General features: G+C 46.1%; 1 protein-coding gene across 9 annotated transcripts in view; it reads left to right on the forward strand.

Annotated features, from left to right (window-relative positions):
• Positions 1 to 1,134: 1,134 nt before the first annotated feature.
• LOC141161754 (sodium channel protein type 2 subunit alpha-like) overlaps positions 1,135 to 18,731 on the forward strand; it is a 254,893-nt gene continuing 237,296 nt past the window's right edge. For 6 of the 9 annotated variants that reach the window (XM_073647027.1, XM_073647033.1, XM_073647031.1 and 3 more), the window contains exon 1: positions 1,136 to 1,460. The gene's annotated coding sequence lies outside the window, so the exon portion shown is untranslated. Of the gene's footprint in view, positions 1,461 to 18,731 lie in introns of all 9 variants that reach the window. The other 3 variants (XM_073647029.1, XM_073647035.1, XM_073647030.1) reach the window with 2 other exon arrangements.

Raw genomic sequence — 18,731 nt, forward strand, 5'->3', positions numbered from 1 at the left:
TAAAAATAAAGATTATTATTTAAGTCAGCGCTGCAGCCAATAATAGACACTGGGAGGAGAAGCGGATACTCAGCGCTGGACCTGGGGATGGTGAGTAGGGAACTTTTTTTTTTTTTAACAAACTGCAGACTGGTGTTTCTGAAACGGGAAAACCTCTTATACCTAATGTTATGTAGCACGTTGAGAATGTCCTGGTGGTGTAGTGTGGGTTGATATGGCTCTGGGAAAGGCAGGTATTGTGCGCCCTTAAACCAGTAATAATACCTCCTGGGTGCCCCTTTAAAACAACATCCCCTTAGTGATTCCTTTAAAAAGTCCCCTATAATGGCCCATTAAAAAAGTAATGATGCCCCTTGAGTACCAAAAAATAATCAGATTGACCGAGTCCTCTTCTCCCCTACAAACTGAGCAGGAAGGCACAAGTGACGTCCACCAGCCACTTCTGCCGAGAAGGTGGTCTACAGAATGGGGGGTGGTGAAGCAAAAAGCCTATGGCTGTACCGCAGGATCTAAACCTAAAGGCGTCATATTGATGCCAGCACAGTTCAAAAGTACTTTTTTAAAAAGAAAATAATAATTTTTAGATCCAGGATGACCATCCTCCGTGCTCCCATGCTTATGCCACTGTCTGCAACCCTATAAAAAAACAACGTACCGCCAGTTCTACTAGAGGAGGAATACTACTACTATTACACATATTATTGACCCTATAGAATATATCTGATCCATCTCTTCTCCCCCAGAGCCCACACCTTATGTGACATCATCCCACTGAGCAGCAGCCTCCTGCAAACCCAACCTCACAGCCCTGTCTGCTGGAACATAGCGCTTTGTATGGATCCATACAGGACGGTGTCATAGCTTTACCATGCATTCAAGTTCATGAACGCAAATCGAAGTTTCTGTGCCAGACATGAGACTGCATGACAAATGCAACCTGGCTAAAAAAAAAATAAAAAATTAGAAACCAGAAGAATATTCATGCATCATCTTTCCTGAGTGCACACCTATTTCATGCATTTGTCATTTTAGTGTATGCACTGCCCCTTTCTCTAAAATATTTATCCCCCACCCCCCTGTGTTGTCAGTCATGCGGCAAACCCTTTGCAGAATATTTGTTGTAAACGAGTGCTAGCTGCATGTTGCAGTTAGAGGTTGGTGCAGCAGGTGGCGCTGGTGTCCACTGTTCCTTGCAGCCTTCTCTGCTTCTGTAAGCCTTTTCTTGGTATATATTAGCCACTGTAGAGTGATGCTCAGAGCAGGAAGCAGAGAGAGAAAAGAAGAGGCTTGTGGAGGAGCTTCACGGTCTTTTTCAGGCATAATGGATTAAGGGTAAATGCTTTGTCAGCTTTTGTGGCTAGGGATTTCAGCCTCTTGAGCAGGAGCAGCATTCCATCTTGATCATTTTGTTGGAGCAGGTCCCTCTTCTGATATGATTTGCAGAGTTTCTCCCACATCAGGTAAGCCTGCAGCTTTTTTTTTTTTTTTTTTTTTTGAGCATTGCTGTTATGGCTGGTCCCTGCCTGGTTTACTAATAATGTTTGCAGCAGTGGTGCAGTGCATGAGGCTGGAGGGGTTACTGTAACACCTCTGTGTTTTGCTATGTTTTGCTACAATGTATGAGGACAGTTGTGATGCTATGTGCTGGCACTGCTGCATTTGGTGCCACCTTGATTTAGTGGCCTGTAGTGGTCATGATGTTGCTGTAAAGACACTTGGTGAATAAATGATGCAGAATAGGTAACATGGGGGGGGGGAGAGGGAGGTTGTAAAAATAAAAAAAATCACATCTTCCCTTTATCTGAAGTTAGTGTCTCCAATAAAGGTCATATATTGGTTGTGCGCAGACAGAAGGGTAGTGTTCCCTGATACCCCGGGACATTGGTGTAGACACAATGCAGAGCCGGCATTATTGTATGGTCTCCTCCTTACATGACTCAGGTTGCTGCTAGAATTTGGGCACTGTCTGCAGGAGGATATGGCTAGAACCCGACGATCCGTTAGTATTTTACCCTATATGTCTTCGGCCATGGGACTTACTATTTTTTTTTTTGCAGGGCCATAATTTGTGACAGCCAATTAGTGATTTAGACTTGAACGTTGGATGGTAATAATAGAAGACGAAAAATAAATAAATAAATTAGGATTTTTTTTTTTTAATGACCTATTAGAACGTGCTGATTTTCCCTGGAAGGATAATGGTTCGGGACCGATGGCACATAGACAATTCCCTGATCCTCTCCAGTTTTATGGATGAGAAGGGATAAGGATTTGATCACTTTATGTAATACAGCTTGATAGAAGATTGAGGCACCGCCAGCACATCAGGATGCAGACCATCACCATGCCTGCTGCTGATGCCTCAAGTGTCATCATGATTTTACTCCATTAGATGGCACTATTTGGTTTCATAAGCTCCGGCTATGCTGCATATTGTAACTAATGTGACACCATTGATTTCTTTTGCGCATTTCCCAAAATGTACAGGACTGATTTATATCTGCATTTTTTTTTTTTTATATCGACATCAGATCACTGGTGGAATTTGCTTTTGATGGGTAGATACAATCAGATGAACCCTAAATCTGGGCGTAAAAAAAAAAAATGCAAGTATGGCTCTAATGTATCAGTTTATAAATTCACGGAGAAGGTTTATACGTTGGGTCTGATCACGTCCTCGGCCTTGGGATCGTTTCCCAAAATTGGATGTATTTTAAGATGAAGTTCTTATCACCTTGCTCATTGATTTGTGTCCCGGGCGGGCCTGGTGCCGGATCATCTCCCAGAGGGGCCCTTTGTTTTCAAAACATGAAAAGAGCACCATGATATAGATGTGCAGCCATGCGGGATCTGATCATTAGCGTATACAACAATAAGATCATTTATCAGAAGGGAAAAGAAGATCATCCGGGTTTGTTACGTCTCCGAGGAAGAATCCGTGCTTCCTTTGAGAATCTCCATTTTTTTTTTTATTTAGCCCCCTTTTTCGCTGCAGTCGTCTACATTACTGAATTCACCTGACTCATCAGAAACGGTCACTTCCTTTGAAATGGTCATTAATTATAGAGTAGTTCCTGTCAGCATCCTTTACCATAACACAAGGTCTCATATAAGGTTCTGTTCGGAGGTTTTATACGGATGGAATAAAAATGGCCATTTGTTACTGACCTTGTGGTCTCGGTATGTCTTTACACCCATACCATATGTAATAAAATGTATCCATATCCTCTAGTAAGATATTACATACAATCCGTAACTGTATCACACTGGACAATATTAGACCCATTTATGTCCAGGGTACAAGTATTGACTTAAAGGGTTACTAAAACCAAAATCCATTCTGGCCCATTGTAAAAATCATAGTAATGAGATTTGCATTTAATAATATAATAATGTTATTTGAGATACTGATTTTTCTGTAGAGGAGGTTGAACTATACAAAGTAGTCTCACTGCAGTCAGCCTCTCCCCAGCCTGAAATGACTGCCGCCGTTACAAGACACCTGGTAAAGGCATCCTCCAGCTGGTTCCTAGTTCTTCTCTCTTTCCAATTTTACCTTTAAAAAAGAAAAAAAATAATATATATATATACATCAGAAATAATGCACAAGCACTCTGCAATATTATTGGCCATTTTCAGCTTGCAAAATATATGGGGATGTGGAGGTGTGGGCACATAGTGAGAAATAGTACCAACTTCCACCGAGGCAGGGAAGCCGAGGGGTGCAGCCTGCTACCTACTATGGTACATGTTACTTATCTGTTGCCTAAAGTTGCTATAAAATGTAGAATTACTAAATTTGCAATTAGGAACTCATTGTATATTGATTTTCATCCAGTATTGTGGATAATTAAAAAATCTCATATTTGATGTAAGGGAACCACAATGGGCCTCATGTTTGTGCCATTCTAAGGTATCCTAAAATCAAGCCAAATTAGAATGTGTTACTGCGGAATTAATTTCTTTAATGTTTGTAATATTTCATAAATTCTTAAAAGTTTCATAAATTCTTAAAAGTTTGACCATAATCAGTAGTTTATGGTACAATCTTCTGATCAGATGTTTCTTGTATTTTATTAAATATTCAACTATTTATGCTTATAAATGTTAAGCGGACAGTCTATGGGCCAGCCCCATGGTTCAGCCACGGTTGTACGGGACCACCATAACACCAGGTTGGCATAGGCTCATAATGGGCACCTATTAACCAATTAACTTTGGCGCCAGTCTCCTGTCACCATGGCCTAGTCACAAATAACTTTGCAGGCCTTATTGCTAATGTCCTGTGTATACAAGGGCTTAGAAGTGAACCCACACATGTCCTCTAGAGATGGATCAGAATAATTCCCTCTGTTTGGCTCAAAAAAGCCCTGCAAAGCTGCAAGTGAAACTTAGAATAGTGCGGCCTCTACAACCCAAAATCAATCGTTGACATCTCGCCGAGCCCCATGTAAACAACGACTGATGCTTGCGAGGTAACCTCTCACCAGTAGGGGGCATATAAGAAGATAGAAAATGAATTAATAAATATCTAGTAGTTGGTTTCTGGTCAGACCCTCCTTTTTAGTACATGATTTAATTTCCAAAGATGAAAGAGGTTTCAGTGCTTGACAGCTTCGGTAACAATGGGACAAGCTGTCACCAAACAGGGTGAGTCACAGCCAGCCACGTCATGGGATAGAATGGATTCTAGCGAGTGTCAGCGGAAAAAGCAAAGCCAAACTGAAATTATTTTTTCCCAGACGTTTTGTGACAGGCGCGCAGCTGTAAGGACAAGGACGAACCGAGAGGGCATCATTTCCAAGACAACATAGTGGTCAGGGCACGGTTACAGTAAATTGGGAACAACGTAGACAAGTGTCATAGAGGAGGGGAAATACCATAATGATAGATAAGCTCACACCACACAGCTACACCCTATATACTGCCACAACCTATACACAGCTACACCCTATATATACCCTGTACACAGCTACACCCTATATACTGCCACAACCTATACACAGCTACACCCTATATATACCCTGTACACAGCTATACCCTATATACTGCCACAACCTATACACAGCTACACCCTATATATACCCTGTACACAGCTATACCCTATATACTGCCACAACCTATACACAGCTACACCCTATATATACCCTGTACACAGCTACACCCTATATACTGCCACAACCTATACACAGCTACACCCTATATATACCCTGTACACAGCTACACCCTATATACAGCCACAGCCTATACACAGCTACACCCTATATACCGCCACAACCTATACACAGCTACACCCTATATATACCCTGTACACAGCTACACCCTATATACAGCCACATCATATACACAGATACACCCTATATACAGCCACAACCTATACACAGCTACACCCTATATATACCCTGTACACAGCTACACCCTATATACAGCTACAGTCTATATACAGCTACAGTCTATATACAGCTATAACCTATATACCGCTACACCTTATATACCGCTAAAGCCTGTATACAGCTACACCCAATATACAGCCACAACCTATACACAGCTACACCCTATATACAGTCACAACCTATACACAGCTACACCCTATATATACCCTGTACACAGCTACACCCTATATACAGCCACAACCTATACACAGCTACACCCTATATATACCCTGTACACAGCTACACCCTATATACAGCCACAACCTATACACAGCTACACCCTATATATACCCTGTACACAGCTACACCCTATATACTGCCACAACCTATACACAGCTACACCCTATATACAGCCACAACCTATACACAGCTACACCCTATATACAGCCACAACCTATACACAGCTACACCCTATATACAGCCACAACCTATACACAGCTACACCCTATATACAGCCACAACCTATACACAGCTACACCCTATATACAGCCACAACCTATACACAGCTACACCCTATATATACCCTGTACACAGCTACACCCTATATACAGCCACACTCTATATACTGCTGCACCCTATATATAGCTACACCCTATATACAGCTATATCCTATATACAACTACAACCTAAATACAGCTACACTCAATATACAGCCACAACCTATATACAGCTACACCCTATATACAGTTACACCTTATATACAGCTACAGCTTATGCACAGCTACACCCTGTATACAGATACACCCTATATACAACTACAGCTTATATGCAACTACAACTTATATACAGCTACTACATATATACATCAACACCCTTTATACAGCTACACGCTACATACAGCTACACCATAAATACAGCCACATTCTGCATACAGCTATATCCTGTGTACGGCAACACCCTGTATACAGTTACACTCAATATACAGTCACACTCTGTACAGCCAGAGCCTAAATACTGCTACCCTTTATATACAGCTACATGCTAAATAGTCACACTCTATATACAGCTGCAGCCTATATACAGTTACACCCTATATAAAAACATATTTTATATAGATACAGCTGCACCCAATATACAGCCACACACTGTATACAGCTACAGCCTATATACTGCTACGCCCTATATATAGCTATACCCAATATACAGCTACATCCAATATACAGCTACAGCCTATGTACAGCTACACCCTATATGCAACTACAGTATATACAGAGATATATACACTATATACAGCCACAACCTATATACAGATACACCCTATATACAGCTACAGCCTATATACGACTACACATTATATACAGCTACACCCTGTATACAACTATACCATATATACAAATATAGCTTATTTACAACTACAGCTTATATACAGCTACAACATATATATATCAACACCCTTTATACAACAATACCCAATATACAGCCACACGCTACATACAGCTACACCCTATATACGCTACACCCTAAATACAGCCACATTCTGTATACAGCTATATCCTGTATTCAGCTACAGCCTATATACAGCTACACCCAATATACAGACACACTCTATATACATCTACAACCTATATACTTCTACACTTTATATACACCTACACCCTATATACAGCTACATGCTAAAAACAGTCACACTCTATATACAGCTGCAGCCTATATACAGTTACACCCTATATGAAGACACATTGTGTATACAGATACACCCTATGTACAGCTACACCCTATACGCAATAATGGGGGGTATCTGCAAAGCAGAGAAAAGTGACAATCCCTATAGTCCATTATGTAGAAATATATAAAGTGTAAGGAGGCTGCCGGGCAAATAGTTAATGGGAGGTATGCATCACTGAGGTGGTTGTCCTCTGTGATGTAAAAACCAGCCGGACTTTTAAATAGAAATGGTTCCTGTGATACCTCATCCCGCTCCCATATGAGTAGTATTGTTACAACAGCTACACCCTATACACAGCTACACCCTATATACAGCTACACGCTACATAAAGCTACAGCCTATGTACATCTACAACCTATAAAAATGGTAGAAAAACTTCGGCACTCCAAATATGATGTAAATAAAGTTTATTTAATTAAACCCCATGTGGCAAAGCAGATGTTAAATTAACCAACGTTTCGATCCAAAGGGTCTTTTTCAAGATACATCTATACAGAAAAAAGTAATAAAAATCAGAAAACAAATCAGAAGAAAAACAACATACCGTAAGTAATGAAAAAACATGCCTGGGGAAGAAAAATGTACCACAATCATGCAATAATATTAAATGGCAGTCACAATGGTACAATATATTTGATAAGATAATATATCCAGAGGAACAGTATCAAAATATGCAATAAACGAAGCTTAAGGAAGAGTACTCGTAGGGGAAGGGCATCCCATGATAAACCCTAAATACAGCTACACTCTATATACAGCCTATATACAGCTACACCCAATATACAGCTACACGCTACATAAAGCTACAACCTACGTATGTACAGCTACACCCTTTGTACAGCTACAGTATATACAGAGCTATACACTATATACAGCCAAAACCTTTACACAGCTATACCCTACATACGGCTACATCCTGTATACAGCTACATCCTAAAAAAACAGCAACACTATATTTACAGCCTCAACCTTTATACAGCTACAGGCTATATACAGCTACACTATATTTACAGCCTCAACCTTTATACAGCTACAGGCTATATACAGCTACACTATATTTACAGCCTCAACCTTTATACAGCTACAGGCTATATACAGCTACACTATATTTACAGCCTCAACCTTTATACAGCTACAGGCTATATACAGCTACACTATATTTACAGCCTCAACCTTTATACAGCTACAGGCTATATACAGCTACACTATATTTACAGCCTCAACCTATATACAGCTACAGGCTATATACAGCTACACTATATTTACAGCCTCAACCTATATACAGCTACAGGCTATATACAGCTGACTCGCCCAGGGAGATATGGGGGACTCGGTGCCCGGGCCTTTACCTTCTTGGGATGTCACTGCGGTCGGCTCCCGGGCCCGTACTCTGGGGTCACTCTTTGAAAGGGGCTTGTCATTCGATGGGATGAATATTAGTTTTGTCTCGTGACGCCACCTGTGGTTCCCGGTAATGGGTACCGGCGCTGCTGCAGACCTCTGGAGCAGGTGTTAGGGCAGCTGGGTTGGTGCGGCTCTCCACAGGCAGAGCACAGCTCCAGGGCAGTGTAGGTGCAGATGGTGATGCTGGGCGTTGTAGTGCAGGAGGGATAACGTGGTGGAAATAACTGACAGAAGCAATGGGGTGCAGTCATCCGAGTTTACTCACAGTTATTCAGGTTCTTCAGGTGGCACTGTACAGGTGTCAGCCTCTCACGTCGTGCTGCGTTTACCAGGCAGGGGTTCAGCACTCCCTCAAGTATCTCAAGAGCACTTAACGGGACCCCTCTATTTATGTTCCTTGCTTAGCCGACTTCCCGCGCTGGGTCTCTCCCTCCTGCCCTGCGCCTCGCCACACAAAGTCCCGAACGGGTACCTTGAGATCCCTCTGGGCAACTTGAAGTTCCCGGACCTGACTTGGTGCCCTTTTTGGCGGCTTAGGTGCGAAAGTGGCAACTGCACCCTGAAAGTGCAGAAGCCTCCGGTTTTCCAGCCGAGACCTGAAGTACCTCTACTAGTCCAGGGACCGATTCCCTTCTTGCGGCCTGATCCCTCTGACGCCTGGCAGAAACGGGTGTACGGGTGCCGTCCTGCACTCACCGTACCCACTGGGATCCCTTCTATTTCTGGAGCCTTCCTCCCTGACCCCCCTCTCACTCTTGGGCCTCTCTTACTAGGCCCCACTCGGGAGCAGAGCTCCTGAAGAGACTCTGCTCCTCTCCTCTTCTCTCTCACTGAATCCACTCACTGAACTCCCACTCTAAGATGGCTTCCCTTAATATACTACTCCTGACAGTGCTCCCCTGTTCTACGTCCTCCACCCACACCCACTACATGGTTCCCCCTCACTTTTGGTTCCCCCCACTCCAGCCAGGGACGGGGCAGCAGAAGAAGTACATAATGCCCTTCCAGCCAGCCTGGAGTAGTATAGTGTTGAGTGCAGATGTTGGGGTCCCGGGCAGTACTCCATCCTTACCTGAGAGAAGGAGATGCCACACCTCTGGGTGAGGTGCAGTACCTCTGTGGCGACTGAACCCTCAGGGGCACCACATTATCCCCCGGTAAAACACAGCACGTCCGCAGGCTGGAACAGAGTGAAACACGGTATATTACAGACTTGCAATTTTTAGAATGCATTCACATATAAGATTATAAACAAATGCTTTCTTCCCTTTATGGGAGGCACTTTTTCTTAAACGTTGCTGGTTACTTTTATCAAAAACATTATAAAACTTTCTTCAGATATATAAAACATTTTTCATATAAGACATTCTTCTTAAAGTTACAGTGAATCCCATAACCAGGTGTCCATCTCACTGGTGAAGGTGCAACATGAGTAGCATGAAGGACCCGTCTGAAAACCCTCAACGTAGGCCCTGGGCGTGGCTACAGGGCATAAGTGATCCAGGTGTTGGACCACGTCTTCGGCCACGCCAAACGGGTTTTTGTTCAGTTGTTCAGTGGTCTTTTAATATAAAACCAATAGAGGGCACTTTAATAAGTGCAACTATTTACGAAGGACAGTTTCTTGGTTATTCACCATCCATAAACTACAGTCTCTATACCCTCACGGGTAACTAAATGCATATATTATTTTCAGTTCACATAAACAGATTTTTCCCACTGTACCCTGACGGGTAACTATTTTACACAGTGTCCACTCACTCTTACTCAGTAGTGGTGTCCCCGCCTGGGGTATGCCTGGTTTTTGCCGACTGACCCAGCCGGGTCATCAGCCTCAGGCTGCAGGGGCATGTCCTCCTCCTCCTCGACCAACGCGGGTGGTATGTCCTCCAAGTGCATCACACGATGCACTTGGAGGACATACCACCCACGTTACCCGTGGTGCCCGGTGTAGGTGACATGGTCACCGGGGTAGAGATTTCGATTGGGATGGCCCTGTTCCAGGTGGGGCTCGACATCCCGCCGATTAACAAAAATGTCTCTGTCGAATTGCGGATTACGGATAAAGCCCCATCCGGCTTCCAGATCGAACTTCACTATTAGTCCTTCCGCACGGGGACTAGGCCGGACGGACTCTGTATGGCGGACGTGAGCTTTGGCAGCCTTGTTCCTGGCCTCCATTTGTTCCCAGCGCACCCGCCGGGTGCGCTGTTCCTTTGCCAGCTGCAGGAGCTCCTGTCTGCAGAACTCCTCCCTCTGCAGAGCTTGGGCCTGGGTCTCCTGCGGGAACCACATCAGGTCCCCCCCCCCCCGGTTGTCCCACCTAAATTCTTCTCCTCCTTGGCGGGCAGCCGGGGGTGCTGGTGCGGGGACTGGAGGAAGTTGTTGCTGGTCATAATACTTTGCGGACCAGTCAAAAGAGGGCGCTCCATATACCCTCTCGGGTGCCGGGGCTGGCGATTCTGGGAGGGAGCCGAGCAGCAGGTCCGCGGAGTCGACGCCCGGGGTTGGAGGTTCCGGGCTCAGGAGTTGCTCCAGGGCGTACGCGGCCGGAGGGTTCTATAGGAGGCCCAGGAGCTGGTCAGCGCTATCAGCGCCCGGGATAGGGGAACTTCTCCTACCTGCTCCTGTGCTGCACGAGGCCTCCTGGCGTTCTTCCGGCTCCACCGGGGCTGGGTTGCTGCTGGTGGCACGCCGTGCTGACTGCCGCCGGGCTGCAATCTTCGCCAGGAGCTCCTCCTTCCATCTTGCGACCACCGCTTGCTGGGCCGTTATAATGAACACGCTCGGGTTGAGTGGCGTGTGCATGTATATGTAGTGATTCCACTGGACCGTGCCGGAGAGTGAATGCCTGGAGGGGCGTAACTAAGTATCCACCCGATCCGACCAGGGTCGCACGACGGCATACAACGCCAGTGCACCAAGGAGGAACTGAGCAGAGAGACCAGGTGCTACTCCAGGACAGACCCCGGACACGGCTGTTGACCCACACAGGGGAGTACAGGAACAGGCAGGTTAGGCTGGCACACAGACTGCTGGGTATAGGCAGACACGGCTGGTATGCAGACTGGCGGATGCTGGTAAGCACGACTGGTATGCAGGCAGAGAGGTACTGGCAGCTACGACAGGTTGGAGCACCGAGTGGATAGGACCCAGTACAGACTGGGACACAGGAACAGACCCGCAGATGCGGTGGACAAACAGCAGAGTGAGGCCGCCCAGAGTGGCGAGCAAGAGCAGAACAAGACGAGACCGCCTGGAGCGGTGAGCGAGAGAAGAGCAGGACAAGGCCGCCTGGAGCGGTGAGCGAGAGAGGAGCAGGACGAGACTGCCGAAGCAGCGAGCAAAGGGTCAGAGCAGAGCGAGACTGTCGGAGCAGCGAGCAAAGGGTCAGAGCAGAGCGAGACTGCCGGAGCAGCGAGCAAAGGGTCAGAGCAGAGCGAGACTGCCGGAGCAGCGAGCAAAGGGTCAGAGCAGAGCGAGACCGCAGACGCGGTAGACAGGGCTGAGCAGAGCAGAGCCACAGACATGGTAGACAAGGCTGAGCAGAGCGAAACCGCAGACGCGGTAGACAAGTCTGAGCAGAGCAGAACCGCAGACGCGGTGGACAAGGCTGAGCAGAGCAAAACCGCAGACGCGGTAGACAAGGCTGAGCAGAGCAGAACCGCAGATGCGGTGGACAAGGCTGAGCAGAGCAGAACCGCAGACGCGGTGGACAAGGCTGAGCCGAGCAGAACCGCAGACGCGGTAGACAAGGCTGAGCAGAGCAGAACCGCAGACGCGGTGGACAAGGCTGAGCAGAGCAAAACCGCAGACGCGGTAGACAAGGCTGAGCAGAGCAGAACCGCAGACGCGGTGGACAAGGCTGAGCAGAGCAGAACCGCAGACGCGGTGGACAAGGCTGAGCAGAGCAAAACCGCAGACACTGTAGACAAGGCTGAGCAGAGCAGAATCGCAGACGCGGTAGACAAGGCTGAGCAGAGCAGAACCGCAGACGCGGTGGACAAGGCTGAGCAGAGCAAAACCGCAGACGCGGTAGACAAGGCTGAGCAGAGCAGAACCGCAGATGCGGTGGACAAGGCTGAGCAGAGCAGAACCGCAGACGCGGTGGACAAGGCTGAGCAGAGCAGAACCGCAGACGCGGTAGACAAGGCTGAGCAGAGCAGAACCGCAGACGCGGTGGACAAGGCTGAGCAGAGCAAAACCGCAGACGCGGTAGACAAGGCTGAGCAGAGCAGAACCGCAGACGCGGTGGACAAGGCTGAGCAGAGCAGAACCACAGACGCGGTGGACAAGGCTGAGCAGAGCAAAACCGCAGACGCTGTAGACAAGGCTGAGCAGAGCAGAATCGCAGACGCGGTAGACAAGGCTGAGCAGAGCGAAACCGCAGACGTGGTGGACAAGGCTGAGATAAATCGCCGAAGAGGTAAACAAAGACAAAGCAAAGGGGACAGGGCTCTGTTCACACGGAACAGAAAGAAAGGCAGAACCAGATACACACTAGATACTTGCAAAGAAGTAGCGAGAGGACTCCAACTCACAAACGGAAGTACAGCGACAACGAGAAGGAGTTAGGTGCAGGTTCAGACACTACAGAAAAAGGGAGCAAACGGACATAAAGGCAAAACAGATAAGAAACTAGGAGACAGTTCTGACAAGAACAGTTACTGCAACAAAATGCAGGAACGAGCCTAGGTAAAGCCAAGTGCTGGTTCAGACACTGCAGAAAAAGGGAACAAATGGACATAAAGACAAAACAGGTAGGAAGCTAGGAGACAGTTCAGACAGGAACTGTACTGCAACAAATACAGGAACGAGTCTGGGTATGCGGCCCCCAGAGGGCGAGACGAACAGGCTAGGAGCTTGTGCAGACAGGCCTGGAAATACAGCCTCTGGAAGGCAGACGGACAGCTGGCTAGAGGGCACAGACAGGACACAGTTCAGACACGGGAACTGATACCGATAGGCAGGAAACATAGACGGGACCTGGCATGTCAGCGACCAGAAGCCAACTGACAGAACACAATGCTCAGGCATGGATTCCAGGGAGGAGCTGGGTTAAATACCAGGTGACAGACAGCAATAGGCTGAGGACGCACAATGGGTGTGACTGCAGCAGCTACAAGAAGCAGGAAGTGATCGGGCGCCGCCCTTAAGCAGCAGAAACAGAGGCAAGCAGACAGCATGGAGGGAAGCAGACTGGACTGGAGATCAAGTGCGCGCTCTTGCACAGTGGGAGATGGACCACTATGCAAGGACGCCGCCAGGTATGTTACAGCCGTCTCTACTTGCTGGCTCAGCTCCTGCACTTCAGCCTGGAGGAATTCGGCATCCTCTGGGGACAGCTTAGATATCGCTCCCTCCAGGGTGAGGGGGGTCGCTAGTTGCTGCAGGCCAGAGGTGTAGGCTTGGTCCTGGCTTCCGTCCATGCTGGCTGCCGGGTGCAGTCTGTCTAGACTGGTTCCATGGCAGCCTGTTGTCGGTCACTCCTAGGAGCGGCCCCTCCACTTTGATAGACACATCTACATACATGGTCACTGTTGTTTGGGGCGGGCCTCGCTTTTGGCGCCATTCTGGGACTTGGCCCACGATGGGAGGTGATTCCTTGTCGTCTTTGAGTACGCACATAATGGCGCCCGTTCTTCTGGAGCGGGCTCCAAATTCAGTGTAGAAAAACAGTCTCTAGGCGCACAATACCCGGTGATAACTGGCACGAAATCCTGTTTGTGACGCCAAGAAGAGTATGACTCGCCCAGGGGGATATGGGGGACTCGGTACCCGGACCTTTACCTTCTTGGGATGTCACGGCGGTCGGCTCCCGGGCCCGTACTCTGGGGTCACTCTTTAAAAGGGGCTTGTCACTCGATGGGATGAATATTAGTTTTGTCTCGTGACGCCACCTGTGGTTCCCGGTAATGGGTACCGGCGCTGCTGCAGACCTCTGGAGCAGGTGTTAGGGCAGCTTGGTTGGTGCGGCTCTCCACAGGCAGAGCACAGCTCCAGGGCAGTGTAGGTGCAGATGGTGATGCTGGGCGTTGTAGTGCAGGAGGGATAACGTGGTGGAAATAACTGACAGACGCAATGGGGTGCAGTCATCCGAGTTTACTCACAGTTATTTAGGTTCTTCAGATGGCACTGTACAGGTGTCAGCCTCCCACGTCATGCTGCGTTTACCAGGCAGGGGTTCAGCACTCCCTCAAGTATCTCAAGAGCACTTAACGGGACCCCTCTCTTTATGTTCCTTGCTTAGCCGACTTCCCGCGCTGGGTCTCTCCCTCCTTCCCTGCGCCTCGCTACACAAAGTCCCGAACGGGTACCTTGAGATCCCTCTGGGCAACTTGAAGTTCCCGGACCTGACTTGGTGCCCTTTTCGGTGGCTTAGGTGCGAAAGTGGCAACTGCACCCTGAAAGTGCAGAAGCCTCCGGTTTTCCAGCCGAGACCTGAAGTAACTCGACTAGTCCAGGGACCGGTGCCCTTCTTGCAGCCTGATCCCTCTGACGCCTAGCAGATTCGGGCGTACGGGTGCCGTCCTGCACTCACCGTACCCACTGGGATCCCTTCTATTCCTGGAGCCTTCCTCCTTGACTCCCCTCTCACTCTTGGGCCTCTCTTACTAGGCCCCACTCGGGAGCAGAGCTCCTGAAGAGACTCTGCTCCTCTCCTCTTCTCTCTCACTGAATCCACTCACTGAGCTCCCACTCTAAGATGGCTTACCTTATTATACTACTCCTGACAGTGCTCCCCTGTTCTACGTGCTCCACCCACACCCACTACATGGTTCCCCCTCACTTTTGGTTCCCCTCACTCTAGCCAGGGAAGGGGCAGCAGAAGAAGTGCATAATGCCCTTCCAGCCGGCCTGGAGTAGTGTAGTGTTGAGTGCAGGTGTTGGGGTCCCGGGCAGTACTCCATCCTTACCTGAGAGAAGGGGATACCACACCTCTGGGTGAGGTGCAGTACCTCTGTGGCGACTGAACCCTCAGGGGCGCCACACAGCTACACTATATTTACTGCCTCAACCTATATACAGCTACAGGCTATATACAGCTACACTATATTTACAGCCTCAACCTATATACAGCTACAGGCAGGCTATATACAGCTACACTATATTTACAGCCTCAACCTATATACAGCTACAGGCTATATACAGCTACACTATATTTACAGCCTCAACCTTTATACAGCTACAGGCTATATACAGCTACACTATATTTACAGCCTCAAGCTATATACAGCTACACGCTATATACAGCTACACTATATTTACAGCCTCAACCTATATACAGCTACAGGCTATATACAGCTACACTATATTTACAGCCTCAACCTATATACAGCTGTCCATTATATACAGTTACTCTCTGCAGGACATGTACAAGCTAATATACAGCTACTTCCATATGATATAACTGTGCTGAATACTCATCTACATCATTACACACCTAGACTCCATTATTCACCCCCGGATATACTGCTACAACTTGTAATACAGCAGACACAAGAAGACCACCCCCTTCTATTTTACACCTGTACCCTATTATACACCTACTGATCTACACTATCATTAATAAATATCCGATTTGTCTTGTTTCCTGCAGAGAAGAAATATACAGTATATACTGAATGTAATTCAGCTCTGGTCTTGTGTAACTACGTATGTCCCCACAATGAGCATCACAGGGGTTTCATGTGCGTTCTTGGTTATAGAGGAGCAGCCTTCCAACCCTTCCTCCATCTCCCTCATGTGCAGGCTGTGACATATAGAAAGCCGACTCTATTCCATCCATTTTGCTTCTTTGCACCGTCCTTAGTGGGAACTTTCTAACCTCTGCCCTTTTCTATATCGTAGAGGGAGTTTTGAGTGATGAGAGGGTTCAACATTGTTTATTTCAGCAAATCTTCCAGGAATGCGCTGAATCCTTCCAAAATCTCCCAGAAGGTTTCCTCCATGGTGTGGACGTGGAGGTGGCATGGCTCTGAAGAAAAATGTTCACTAGCTTTGCACGCCCCGTTATGCTTTTTGCCCAAAGGGCTTACCTTAAAGTTGACAGTATGTTTTAGTACCTGTCATACTGGTCACATTGTGTTAGATGTTATCCCAGATGTCAGTAAGTGATGGAAAAGTTGTTATATAATCGTGATCAAAAGTGGATGTGCCCACAGGGAGTCCAGTTGACCGGTTTAACACTTGAGTTTTTGTTTCAAGATCTGTTCGTGGATGTCAATCATTAAAACTGTGACAAACTCCATCTTCTAGAAAAGTAGCCCATTGTTTGGTACATTATTGGGGATGGATTTGTTGGCTTGATAGCTAGGTTGATGTTTTGTCTTTGGTATCCAGGCTTTTTATCATTGTGCCGTATGGATGGCAAAAAATGTAAGCAAAACCTTGGCATTAAAATATTGTCTATGGCAGTGACGGACACAGGCAGAAGAAGGCCATTGTGCAAGAACAATACATGGTCCTGTTGTGGTCGAAAAGGTCATCAAAATGCACAATTCCAGCTGCTTTGGAGGTGGTAGTGGCCTCCTTACCTCTTGGGCTCCTGTGTGGCTTCACAGGTTGCACCAATGATATGTCCGCCCCTGGTCTATGGCATACAAAGGGGCCCTGCAATAAAACATCATGGTGGGCTGTTGTACTAATTTTTGACGCCTAAATGAATGGTATAATGTTTGTTTCAATGACCCTTGTGTCAGTTCCTCACCCCCTGGTTTAGAGTTCTTTTGGGTATTCTGTTAACTACCTAGAAGCAATGGAGATACATAATCCTTGGTTGGGCCCCTTGTGTACAGAGGACCCATAGCCACGGTCTATGAACTTTATATTATAGATCTTCGTAGGATGTCCATTGATGGCTGGAGTGTTATTTAAGGGAGATTTCAGGGATTATGAAACTAATGGCTAATAATTAGGGTATCAATATTTGATCTGTGGGGTCCTGAATGCGGTACCAGGCTCAGCCACTAGCAAATGTATGGTGCTATGTCAATCAGATGTCAATCTGATATTGATTCAAAATATAGGCCATTATTTTTAAATTCCCCCCAAAAAAAGTCCTTAAAAAGGATCTGACACTTTCCATAAATATGTAAAAATAAATAAATTAAATAAATATTTAAATAACATTTTTGTTCATGCGCCTCTCAGTTCCCTAGCAATCGACCCCTCTTCCTTGTATGTAAATCTGTTCTTGTTATCCAAGAGGGAGTGGTCTTCAATTCTTTGTGGGCGTCTTGGCTAACAAGACTACATTTACATATAGGGAAGAGGGGGCCATATCTTAGGATAGGAGCTTTACTCTGTTCCTGAGAACGTTACTGGAACAAACAAAAAAAGACCATATTGTAGTGAACATTGGAATATATACCAGATAAACAATTACATATTATGTGCAAATGACAAGTTCTCTTTAAAAGTGGGCAGTTTTACTTTTATATTATTCCTGCTGCTCCACTAAGTATATAGTTGTTTTATTTATTTGTTTCCATTGCATACATTTTATTTATTTGCTACTTTTTATCGTCTTTACCAATGGGACGTGCCTGATAGTGTATAAATGCAGAGCAGCCTAAAGACACGCCCCAGTGGATCCTTTGATCAACGCCCCCTTGTTAAAGACCATAAAAATTAACATTAAATAAAAAGGCCCATATCTCTAGAGCCGTGTGGAAGACGTAAAAGAGAAAAAAAAAGACGGAATGTTCAGGGGATCAGTGAGAATAAAATAATACCAAAAACTTCCCATTTTTATGTTACGGTATAAGTTTTGATTATTTTGCAGCTCATTACATTTTTTCATTAATTTTTTGTATTATTGATAGTGTAATGCACGGGATTTGATAAATACGGAATGGCCCTTGAATATCCTGTGGAACCAGTAATGATTTAATAATGGATGGAGTTTACCAGAAATGCTATTCGGATTGAGAGCACAGTTTCCCCATGGACACCACAAACTTCAATAGTTAAATACAGGAAATGTCTGTAATTGCAGATAATGAATACTTTCACTCCAGTGTCTCTGTTTATGATCAACAGCAATTTTATCTATTAGGCTGAATAGCTTTTACACTTTGTAACATTACATGAGTAAATGCAATTAATTCTTTTTAGGGTTATAATGTAGCTACGTAACCTTGGACTTTTTGTGGGCTTTTAGCTGAAAAGCTTTTGTTGTAGCATGTTCTGAATTATCTTCTGTGATCATTTTCACTGGGGAGGGC

This window comes from Phyllobates terribilis, unplaced genomic scaffold (genome assembly GCF_046119375.1).
Source record: "Phyllobates terribilis strain yellow unplaced genomic scaffold, ASM4611937v1 Scaffold_9__5_contigs__length_417890890, whole genome shotgun sequence".
NCBI classification, from domain to species: domain Eukaryota; kingdom Metazoa; phylum Chordata; class Amphibia; order Anura; family Dendrobatidae; genus Phyllobates; species Phyllobates terribilis.